General features: G+C 48.4%; 1 long non-coding RNA gene across 1 annotated transcript; it reads right to left on the bottom strand.

The window, feature by feature from the left end:
* Positions 1 to 7,035: 7,035 nt before the first annotated feature.
* LOC145514335 (uncharacterized) lies at positions 7,036 to 9,192 on the bottom strand. The gene is made up of 3 exons (XR_014060065.1): positions 8,416 to 9,192; positions 8,003 to 8,082; positions 7,036 to 7,258 (listed from the first exon to the last, which is right to left on the bottom strand). It is a non-coding gene; the product is annotated as an uncharacterized LOC145514335 (long non-coding RNA).
* Between the last annotated feature and the right edge of the window lie 3,073 nt (positions 9,193 to 12,265).

The following is a 12,265-nucleotide window of genomic DNA, read 5'->3' as shown; positions in this document are numbered from 1 at the left end:
GGGCCCCTCCTCAGCCCCAAGCTGCTGGCCACTCACTGGTTAGCCTCCAGTCCAAGCTGTTCAGTTTCCTCCAAGAGCTGCCCCTCCCATGGCAGCCCTGGGCTCTGAACCTACTCTCCAGGCCTGCAGCAGAGGAGTTCAGCCCCCACCCCAAAGACCAGTTCCCCACAGAATTTTTCTAAGTCGATCCACTTCAGGAGCAAACATGACGATATTCCTGAGTTTTACTTTCCCTGTCTCTGTCTCCCTTTATGAAGAGGTAAATTGAGGTCTTGGAGAAGGAAATGGCAACCACTCCAGTGTTCTTGCCTGCAGAATCCCAGGGACGGCGGAGCCTGGTGGGCTGCCGTCTATGGGGTCGCACAGAGTTGGACACGACTGAAGCGACTTAGCAGCAGCAGCAGCAAATTGAGGTCTATGTGGATTCTAACCACTGTGTATCTTGAGGGCACCTCCCCCAAATGCACTTTGACTGACATTACTGAATGTGGGGCTTCCCTTGTAGCTCAGTTGGTAAAGAATCCGTCTGTAGTGTAGGAGTCTGCCTGCAATGCAGGTGTGATTCCTGGGTCGGGAAGATCCCCTGGAGAAGGAAATGGCAACGCACTCCAGTATCCTTGCCTGGGAAATCCCATGGACAGAGGAACTTGGCGGGCCACAGTCCATGGGGTCAGAAGAGTCGGACACAACTTAGCAACAAACCACCACCAGTCTCCAAGGTAAGGGTCTACAAAGAATAGACAACCTTCAGGGGCTAATCCAGGGTCAGTACCCCTCTCCTAAGAACCATCCCCAACATCCCCATGTGTGTGTGTGTTTGGGGGGGCTCTGGAGCCATGCTGCCAGGAGACATCCCCTTTGGGGGCATTACCCCGAGGCCCCCAGACTGCTGCCTGATCTCAGCCAATCAGACACTCCCCTGGGAGTTTAGGACCGAAATCCTCTCCTCCACCTCTATGGGACAGTGGGCAGTGGGAAGCAGGAGCTGGGGCAGCTATGTGCTCCTGCTAACAGAGGAAGCTGGCCAGAAACGGAAAGAAAAAAGAGGAAGAGAAGCTTGGGGGAGTGAGGTGGGAAAGATACAGGCATGACTTTGCAGTTCCTGATTCTAGTTCCTCAGTGGCAGGGCTGAATTGTTCACCCTTGGGTTTTTTTTTTAAATACGGCCATATCCTTCCCACGAGGTCATCATTTTGCTTGAGCAAACAGTAGTCCTTTGCAGCCAAGGGGCCCCAGCTAGACCATCAGGATTCGAAGGAGGTTTCCTCAGAGTGGATGAGATGGTTGGATGGCATCACTGACTCAATGGACATGAGTTTGAGCAGACTCTGGGAGATAGTGAAGGACAGGGAAGCCTGGCATGCTGCAGTCCCTGGGGGTCACAAAGAGACATAACTTAGTGACTGAACAACAACAAGAATCCTCCCAGAGGGCTGCTCTGAAGACCCCACCCTGCAAGGGAGTTCTCAGGGCCCTGGGCCCCACCCTCTGTGGATTGTGCGGGAGGGAGGGTTGTGTGGGGAAGAGCAGAATCTGCATGGTGCTCATGCTAGGCCCCACCTAGACATGCTGGCATCTAGGGCTTCTACAACCTGCCTCCCTTTGGCCCACTCACAACTGCCTTACTGGTGGCAGAGCCTAAGTAATTCTTTCTCTTGGGCCTCTCATTCTCAAACGGTCCCTGCTGCATATGGGAGAAAGTCCAAGTTCCCTGACACAGTGTTCACGTCCACTTCCTGCAGCACCCCCTCCCCATTTCCTATTTCATGTCTTGGTTTTCACCTCCACGCTTTTGCCTATTCTGTTCCCTCTGCCTGGAATTCCCTGTGCTTCCTTCTTTGCTGTGCTCACTTCCTCTTGACTTGCAGGAAGGCCACTAGTTCTGCACACACTGCTTCCAAGAAAACTCTAACTTCACAGGCTGGGCTGAGGGCTCCTCCCCTGCACTCCCATATTTCCTGGCCTTGCTTAATTTATCAGAACTCAGACCAGATTTTCCTTCCTTGACTTCTAAGAAAAGATATTGTGGGCTCTGCAATGGCTAGGATCACAACTTATTCTCTGGGTCTCTCCAGTGCCAGATTCAGTATAAACTGGCCTCTGTCCACCCACCCATGCCACCTTCTGGCTATTCCTTCCAACCAAGGACATAGATTCCCAAGAGAATGCTTATCACCTATCCCTTAGAGAGGTCAGCCTTGAGGCTCAGAGGGGCGAGGTTCACTGATGCCCTGGTGCACATGAGTTTCACATCTCCATGCCTCCGTGCATGCTGTTTCTTCTGCCCTGGTTCCCCGTGAGGACTCAGTTCCTCATTCTGGCTGCTTCATCAAGATCCACCTCCATGTCTCCCCTTACCTGAAGCTTTCCAGGAGCCTTCATGGGTTGGTTGCCTGTGGCCTCCTGCCTCGTGCCCACAGAACGCCTCTGTCTGACTGTGACAGTCCCTGGCTACCACACTGGGCTTCAGACCCACCCACTTGCTCATGTCTCTCCCAAGTAGACAGTGATCACTAGATTATTCAGCTCCTCACCAAAACCTGGTGTATACTAGGTGTATAATTAAAGTGTGTTGAAGGAAGAAGGAGGGAAGATGATGTTTGTATAGCATTCCAATTGAGAAAGCCAAAGACCTAACTGCACCTGATTCCTCTACAGCTTCTAACAAAGGGCTGTGGGCAGATTAGAGAATCAGCAAGCATTTCTAACCAAATTCTATACACCATAACTTTCTCCTGTATTTGTGCTATTTTGAAAGCACTTTTGCGCACATTGAGTTAATTTTTACAACAATCATGAGGGAGCCATATATTTTAATTTGCATATGGAAGAGCCACTAGAATCAGCCTGTAATCCCAAGCCTTACCCACAACATGTACCATGTCTAAGGTCAGAGACTGGCTGCCCAGATATGTCCACATATGTGCTTTAGCCATGCTCTGCTGTATCTGTATGCTTGTCCGCTCATGGTCCATGCACAGCATAGTTACATGATGCTTCCAGATATAGGGAATCCTTGACCAAAAAGTGGTCCTTTTCTTCTAAGCTCAATGCCCTGGGCCCAATAAGAAAACTCAGCCACCCTCTACCTTGTAATCCTGTCCTGCAATTCCCTCCCCTCCCCAACCTCCCACCATAATGAAGGTCCCATGCCTTCTGTGTGCCCCAGGGCACGGTGCCAGCCTGTCTCAGATGTGCGCTGGCGGGCATAGCCAACCCCATATCTCGTTTTGCCTTACTTCTTAATTAAGGCTCCTCAGTGCGGCTCAAGCTGTACCCCAGTCCCTCCAGTTTCCATAAGCATATCCATGTGGCTGAGCCACCCTGGTCAATAACATCAGACTCCTGCCCCTGATAGCTCCTGCAGAGAAGATTGGGTCCCAGGGAGGGCCAGCCTTTGTTGGGATCAGTATCAGGGCTAGGGCAGCATGGCAGACTGGCATGAAGGACTGAGACTCAGAGGAGTGCAAACATTTCATGGGGTGTCCTCCTGAAGATCAAGCCTAACTTTTCCCCCCACCCTCACTGAGCAAAGAAACAGTGATGACCAAAGCACTCAACCATGTAGACTTTTTCTGCGTCTTCCCTTGGAACTTCCTGAGCTCGGAGTTACCCTCCCAGACGATGACGGTGTAACATGGCAAGCCCAGAAGTTGTCACCCCACCACTGCCTCCGGTCCTCCTTGCATTTCAGAGGCCAACCTTCGGTCAACTGTCTTTTCTTTCAAGAGAGAAACTAGAGCAGCTGCCAGCAGAGGGGGGAGACTGTTGAGGCCTGGGTTTGAAGGCTGACTTTGCCCACAACGGGCTGTGCTTCCTGGGTCAAGTGGCCCCATCCTTCTGGGCTACAGGTGCCTCCCCTTCCAGGGAGGGTGACGGCTGCCTTGAGCCATCCGTTTCCTCTTTCCTTCTAGTCCCCACAATAAGCATAAACCACAGTCCTGGGTTAGGAATCAAGCTCAGGGCACAGACAGAAAATGTTCCTCCCTTTCTGCAAAAATAACAAAACAACAAAAACAGCAATGTTTCTATTTAGTGAGTGCCTACTCTGTGCCAGGCATGTTTACATACACAATCTCATAACAATCGTCACAGCAAGGTGAGGAGGTGGAATGTCCCCATTTTAAAGATGGAAAGTAAGTGCAGGAAAATTCTGTCTTCTTCATGGACAGACACACAGCTGATGAGGGACAGAGATTTCAAACCGGGCCATGTGTCCACAGACACAGGACATTTTGAAACTCAACTTTTTTTTTCTGTATCAATCTGACCAGCTTGGCTTTCCCTTCTCCATGGAACATTTAAAAACTGTGATCACATACTTGGACACAAGAAAAAGACATTTTTTTAAAATTTAAAATTGGAGATTTTAACAGGCCACAGTCAATTACTATAATCCAAAAAGTTTAAATACAAAACATAATGTGGCTGAAAATGTTCTTAACTACTCAGAAATTAATAAACATTCTTCTAGATAACCCATGGATCAAAAGAAACATTAAAACTGAAATTGAAAATAATCTAGAAAGAGATGAAAAGTGGAACATTTTATTTCCAAAACCTATGGGATCTGGAAAAAAAAGCTCAGCTCAGAGGGAATATGTACAAGCCTGAAGACACATCATAAGAAATGAGAAAAGCAAACAGAAAAAGCAAGTATGAAATGGGAGTTCATCAAAAGCTGAAATTAATAACATGGAAAATAAGAGAAAAGACAATACACAGATTCCATAAAATCAAAATTGGCTGAAGAGACTAATATGATTGCAGGGCTTGGGTGAAGGGCCCAGTTCTGCAAGCATGTCCGTCAGGCCAGGCCCCACTGGTCAGTGATGTGCCCCTGCCCCTGGGCTCCTGACCCCTGGGCTAGTGGCTTCCTTCCGCCTGGACATCACATTTCAGTCTGTAGCGATCTGACTGCCCACCAGAGGCTCCTTGGGCTGGAGACTTCAGCATTTCCTCCCAGAAATAAAGCCCTTCCATCTGGGCGTATTAGGCAAACGAGTCAGTTTTGTGTTTTCAGCAATGAAAGCTGCTGTGGTTTTGTTTTCTCTCTGTTGCCAGGAGTCAAGAGGAAGTCTGTGGTTAGACATCTTCGGGTGGAGACATATACAAACACAGTGGCTAGAAACGAGCTCCCCGGATTCAGTTCTCCCAGCCCCAGTCAACAGGACTCAAGAAACTGAACAAATGAGAAAGAGGACGGGGTGGAGGGGAGGGGGCACTGAACCTCTATCCCGCGGCCTCCCAGACCTGCAGCAGCATTCACCCTTCTGCTTGTCCCCAGCCTGACTCTGTTTCCCATTCTGACAATAGGGTACTGCATTTCATTATTTCCTCAAAAGATGAGGTACCTGATTTGCCTTCACTCCAATCCAGCGACTGAATGTACAAGATTCCCATGAATTCAGCACCCATCGCAGTAGCAGAGCTATAACAGGCACTACTGCCAGCTTCCATCCATTGTGGATTCTGGCTTCTCCTTTTCCATTCAAACCCTGGATTTGATCAGAGTGATGGTGTGCCTGGCCACAAATCCTCACATCCCCAGGTTCCTAGGTATAGAAGCTGGCCTTTTGATTACGGTTCTGGCCAGTGAGTTATGGCATTTCTAAGAAAATGTTTGCACTCCTACTATAGGCACCAACTCTTTCTCCTTCTCCCTTCTTTTTTCCTGCTTGGAACTTAAACATGAGGCCTGGAGGTGCAGCAGCCACCTTGTGTTTATAAGGTAACTTCATGAGGATGAAGTTAGAGCAGAAAAACAGAAAGAAGCCAGGCCCTCCATGGCATTATTATCCTTCTGCCCTGCCCTATACAACTCACCAGGGACTTCTTATTTCATGAGAAAAAGAAATCTTTGGCTGGTAAAGCCCCTGGAGCTGTCTATTCTCTTACTTGCAGTTGAAGCATCGTTACTTGAAATGAGAGCCTCAGCTTTCATTGGGTTTTAAAAACATTTTCATCCCATCCTCTACTGGGTCCTTTAAGGTGGATATCAATGTCTTTCCTCCCATTTTCAGATGAGGAAGCTGAGGTTTCACAGACATGAAGTGGGTCAAGGAGTTGAGGCCTGCACTCCAGCATTCTATACTCCGGTCCATGGCTTTTCCCAAGAAAACCCCTCTTGCCTAGAAGCAGTTCAGAGCTTTCCCCTCCCTGTAACACCTCCCCTACACAAGTGTGCAGGCTGAAAGTGAAAGTTCCTCAGGGACCAAGGAGCGTGTGAACTGATTTCAGCCCTAGCTTCTAGTGCCCAGAATAGACATGCTCTTTTGCTTTAAAATCCATCACTTGGAGTCAAAGGATCTGAGTTCAAGTCTGACATGTCATCCTCACTTGCTACATGATCTTGGGGGGATAAATTTCTGAAAATCTCCCTCACCATCTGTACAATGAAAATGGCAGCATTTCTCCTCCTGAGGCTATACTAATACATTCGGAAATATATGATCATGTACGGTACAGGATAATCAGCTTGGAGACAGTCATCTGTGAGCACTCAGGATGTCAGGGAAAATGCTTTGTGCATGAAAAGACACCAGTGTCCTTATTATGGGGCTGTTGTCACGATGGCTTTGGTCTGTCTCAAGGCTGAGACTCCACCCACAGCTTGGCCTTCCTCGCAGCTGACGTGTAGATTACAGATATGCTTCATCGGCCTTCGGGACCACTCACCCCTCCCTGTTTGTCAGCCTTAGGAGAGTTGAGAATGCTGATCCCATGAGGCTTGATCTTTAAGAATGGATAATGTCAGCGTTCTGATACTTACTTGCTTGTTAAGCCAGGCTATTGCTATTTGATTTCATAAGTTTTTTACTTTCTTAGTGACCAAAACGTATCTATGCATCCCCTTTAGAAAAAAAATAAAAAGTATTAGACTCTATGTCGGGGACTCACAGAGTTAGATGGGACTTGAAAGTCGTCTGATCCATCCTGTGCCTCCAAACCCAACCCCTCCCCATTCAGGGCTGACACCCCCTCTTCATGCTCCCCCCTCACCAAACCCAACGGACACAGAACTTCCACTTGCTCACATCAGAGACGAGTTTACTGCCCCCAAGGCAGTCCATTTCACCTCCGAACATCCTCTGGTTGAATTCTTCCTCCAACAGGCACTCCTTGGCAGACACGAGGATGTGTTCTTGGCAAACCTGTAATCCTGTGCATGCTTGACTGTGTGGGATGGTGACTGGCAGAATCGGTGGGGGACGAGGAGCCCACGTGAGGTGTTACCAAACAGGAAGCGCCATCTGTGCTGGGTGATGACAGTAAGAAAAAGCGTCAATCAGCTGCCCTAGGGGGCTCCAGAGACAGCTTCTTGTTTCAGCTACATGACAGACCTCAAGAATGGCAATCACTCAGTTCATTCTGATGTTCTGGGTATTCACAGGGCTAGGCTGGACCATGCTACAGTAACAGCATTGAGCTCTCAGGGGCTTAATACAATGCAAGTTTATTTCTTGCTTCTGTAAAGTGCAACGTGAGTTGGGAGAATTGTCCCCATTTTGCATGCCATCTGGAACACAGGGCTTCCAAAGTCAGCACAGCCAAGGGGGAACGAGGAGGAGGCATACCAGCTCTTAACTGCCTGGGTCTCAGGCTTTCAGTCAACAGGAGCCACAGGGCCCCCACCTGGCTGCAAAGAGGGCTGGGGAGGGCAGCAGAACCCTCTAGTGTGGGTGAATGCTGTCTCTGACAGCACATCGAAGGCTATGCCATCAAAGAAATGAGAGTCAGCTCTAAAAAAAAAAGGAGCCCAATGAGGTGTAATGGGAAGGAAATACACAAAGTGATGGGAGGGGGGATATTGTGGGTGAAGAAGGGCCTCTGCTGACTTCTGTTCATGCAAGTAGCTATCACATGGCAATCTGCGGTGGGTTCGTGTGCATGGGTGGCCAGGCTCTTCCACCCACGGTGACCATATGCTAACGCAATGAGGACAAGCTTCAGACGTAGAGTATACCCAGCCTCTCCACCACCACCCGCCATTGCTACTTACCCCATTCAAAATGTAGTTCTTGCCTGCTCTGCTTCTCATCCAGCTCCCCAAGAAGAGTTCTAGCTTGGCCATCCCAGATCCTGGGAGAACAAGGAGGGACAGACATCATGGAGAGACTATGCTGGGGATGGGGGAAGTAGCTTGATTGGTTTTGTTGTTTGCTTGTTTTTAGAATCTTACAAGGTTTAGTCATTCTGATGCTGTCTTCGGGTACTGTGGAGGCATTTTACTTTGAGAACCTACTCCAACCATCTCAGACAACTCTGAATTATGTAAGCTCTTTCATTGATCTGAAGCACATGTCAAAAATGCTCAGGTTGGGCACTACCTACTACAGAGACCCAATGACAGTATCACTGGAAAGTACAGAATGAGGATCCCAGAGATTCAATCTGATTCATCTGAAATCTCACCTTAAGTCTGAATGTACACTAACAACTGCGCCTTTGGTTCTTGTAATCTTTCCAGATGAAGCCACCTCTGAGACTTAGAAAAATTTTTGAATCAGTTCTGGAGCCCTTGTTTGTGGTGAGAAATTGGGGTCAGCAACAGAATGGAAAGAAAACCAGCAAAGAATGAAGAGGAAGGGAGATGGAGGGACTAGCAAAAGGAGACACAGAGGTTAAGTCCATCTAGTATATATAAGGGACATGTGGAAGGACAAAGGAAAGGTGGCTGTTGGGTGGATTGATGTCAGGAGGATTTGGGATGCTTTGGTAAAGTGAAAGCTTCTAGAGATTTGAAGCCCAAGATAATTAGATAGAGAAGCAAAAGGAGGCCTCATCCTTTTTTCATGTCTTTGAGAGATGTGTGTGAAGGCTGAAATCTCTTCCTTTCATTTTCTTGCTGGACTGTGCTTCTTTGAATGTGACAATGTAGAGACTGGGTCACAAGGAATCCCTACATTTACTCAGGTTACATTAATTTAAGAATCAAAACATAGGAAGTAGCATATTCCCAAAGCAGGTAAGGCAAATGCAGAAAAATGCAGAAGGGGTTATACTTGCTCAGAAATATATTAGCACACTTTGGAAAAAAGATGAGAGGGATGCAGCAATAGCCAACAGCCCCCTCCCATCCCAGCCACCACATCTGAGAGCCCAGCAGGTAGTCGGTGCTCCTTTCCCACTGAGGTTTCCAGGATTGCATTTCCTGCGTGCACCCTGATTTAAGAGCCTCTCCTCCCTCCCCTGTTCATTGCCCTCCACTTGCCGCAGCTACAGTGACATTAGCTTTGCTGGCTGCCACCTCCCACTGTTGACTCATAAAGACTTCCTGTCAACTAAAAACCCAACATCTTTCACTTGTGCTGTTGACCCAGGTATCCCACATCCTGTATGTGTCCGGTGGGTATTCTGAACCCCAGTGTGAACAGAGGTCTCTGAGGCCTTTCAGCTTAGTAGGCACTCTCTGTAGCCCAATGTTAACTTCAGCCCTATTGAGGCCTTTTTGGGTCCTGCCTCTCACCTTCCCTGTTATTGTCCACCCCTTCCACCTTCTCACAAGCCCCTCACTCACAAGGCAGTTCAGCCCCGTGGGTGACTCAGTGCCCCAGCCTTTGGAGTCAGACCCATCTGGGACCCAGATCTTAGTACATCAATGGCTATAGGACTCACCCTTTCCTGGTCTATAAAGGAGTAATTCAACCTTTCTTACAGGAATGTTATGGGGAGTAAATAATCTATGTAAAATACTTACAGAGCTTGTTAATACTTAAAAGATTCTCAGTAAATGTTCATCCTCTCCCTACAGCTGTAATTCCAGCACAGTCACTGGTAAAAGTGTTGAACAAGATGTGGTCAAAGATGGAGCCCCTTGACATGTTCCCATCTAGGCTGGTCAGCCAGGTATTCATGATGTAGCTGTATTCATTCATTCCAATTCCACAGGTGGATACACTGTGGGAAAGAAGGCAAAGTGTGCATGAGTTTTTAAAATAAAACCTAAGATCTCTGAGATATTTCCTATCACTAGCATAGGACCCTCAAGAGCTTCCCAGGTGGCGCTAGTGGTAAAGAATCTGGCTGCCCATGCAGGAGATGTAAGAGATGTGTTCGATCCCTGGGTGGGGAAAATCCACTAGAGGAGGGCATGGCAAACCACTACAGTATTCTTGCCTGGAGAATCCCATGGACAGAGGAGCCTGGCAGGCTACAGTCCACAGGGTCACAAAGAGTCAGACACGACTGAAGTGACTGAGCACGCACACACACACAGCTCTTCATATATCTTCAACCACCCTCCCACCCCACCTCCCACTCTGCCTTGATTTCTCCAAAATGTTAGGATCTCTTTCCTTTTAATTTTTACCCCACCCTCCCAGGACACAGCATAATGAGTCACCCCAGTTCACAACCTGGCTATCAGGTCACTCACACACACTGTAACCCAGTTTCCTCACCTTTAAAATGAGAGGTTCAAATTAGACGTCAATAGCATCAGCCTCCACTGGTTGCATGCCTGCTCTGTTCCAGACAGGTCAGAAATGTTATTTACACAAGTTCAATACCCTCAAGGAGACATCATGGTATCCCAGGGAGCAGGTGTCATGCCCCAGGCATGGGCTGTGAACTAAGGCTGTCCAGCTTTATCGCCCCTACTCTCCATGCAGCTACATTTTGATCTAAGATAAAATAACTTAACCTCCCCATGCCTCAGCTTCCCCTCTGCAAACAAAGGTGGTTGCAAAGATTAAATCAGATCTCCACATGGGGTCTTCAGGGGCAGCCCTGCCTGAGTAATTACCCCAGAGGATGCTCACATCAGGGGCCTTCTCAAGGCTACCCAGCTCAGGTCTGTGCAGCCCCAAGGTTGTGCTCAGTCTCCTACAGAACACCATCTCCTTACATGACTTCAGAGAGCCCCCCACGAGCGCTCTGGCCTTGACTAGAGTGGTAGGCTGATAGCCGGTTGCCCAGGAGGAAAGGATGTCAGAGGAGAGGCTTGAGATCCTGGGAGCTAAAGCTTCCCTCGTACATGGCAGACCACCAAGACCCCGGCAGGCATGCCCACATCCCCACACACACACACACACACATACCCTCCTGGAGTCATATTCTCAGCTCTGCCAGCTCCAAGGCCCCATCCAAAACCCCAGAGCTGCTGCAAACAAAGCTTTGAATCAAGGATCCTATCAACACACCTACCTGGGGCCCCAGCTGCTGCCAGTCCATGGGGTCGCAAAGAGTCAGACATGACTGAGTGACTTTCACTTCACTTCACAAAGCAGAGAATACAGACCAACAAATGAGTTCGAGAAATTTTCATCAGTACAGGGGATAACGAGTAGAGTTGTAGAGTCCTTAAGTGTCCTCACTGTGGGGACAGGGTGGGCATCAGGTTTCCCAGGAGGGAGAAACAGCTTCAGAAAGGCATGGGAGTAAGAGATCCTGGGCCGACCTACAGCTGGGTGGTGGGTGAGGAGGGCAATGATGGGCGATGAGGCTGAGGAGTTAAGCCAAGGGCTTGGTCTTGTCTTATGTCAATGTATAGACACTGAAGGACATTAAATGAGTATAGAGGGAGCACAAGGAGAGTTTTGAATTAGATGGCTGGGAAGACTTTTTGGAGGAGGTGGCTTCTGAGCAGGCCCTTAAGTGATGGCCAGGACTTTGGGAGGTAGAGATGGAAAGAAAGGCCTTCCAATGTGAGGGCACAGAGGGCATGGAACAGCATATATAAGGCCATCCGGGGGACAGCCAGGGCAAGTAAGGGATAGTGGAAGAGATGTCAAAAGAGGTAGCAGTCAGGCTGTAAGTAAGGGCTACTAAAGATCACGGGACGGAGAGAGCATTTGGGCTGGGAGGCTCAAAGAAAATCTTATGAAGAGAATGAATGAATCAGTCAGTCTATGAGTGGGTCTCGATTTGAACCATCAAGTTTAATAGGCTTGTGTGGGTATAGGCTCCATACCAAGCAGACCACCTCTTCCTGACCCACCCCATATCCCTTGCTCCTGCCCTTTCAACATACCCTCACCAAACCTACCCATCTGGAGTTCCATCTCTTGGAACCCTGTTAGGAAACTCACAGTTAAATTTTTGAGCTAATCAAAATCCTAGATTCCATACAACCCAAGCTCTTAATTTTACATTGAAGAACACAGAGGCCCAAAGATGGGAAGTGACTTATCCAAAGTCATATAGTGACACTTTGCAGTATCAGAGCCAGAAACAGCAGCTGGAATCCCAAGGGTCTGCTTTTTTAGCATAAGACTTCTCGGAGGTGAAATTTTCCCATAAGGATCCAAAGGAATGAATTTAT

The sequence above is a fragment of the Giraffa tippelskirchi genome, chromosome 7, assembly GCF_054371585.1.
Source record: "Giraffa tippelskirchi isolate mGirTip1 chromosome 7, T2T-mGirTip1v1.2.pri, whole genome shotgun sequence".
Taxonomy (NCBI): Eukaryota; Metazoa; Chordata; class Mammalia; order Artiodactyla; family Giraffidae; genus Giraffa; species Giraffa tippelskirchi.
Note: the sequence above shows the minus strand (reverse complement) of the source record. Positions and strands in the feature narration are given on the sequence as shown.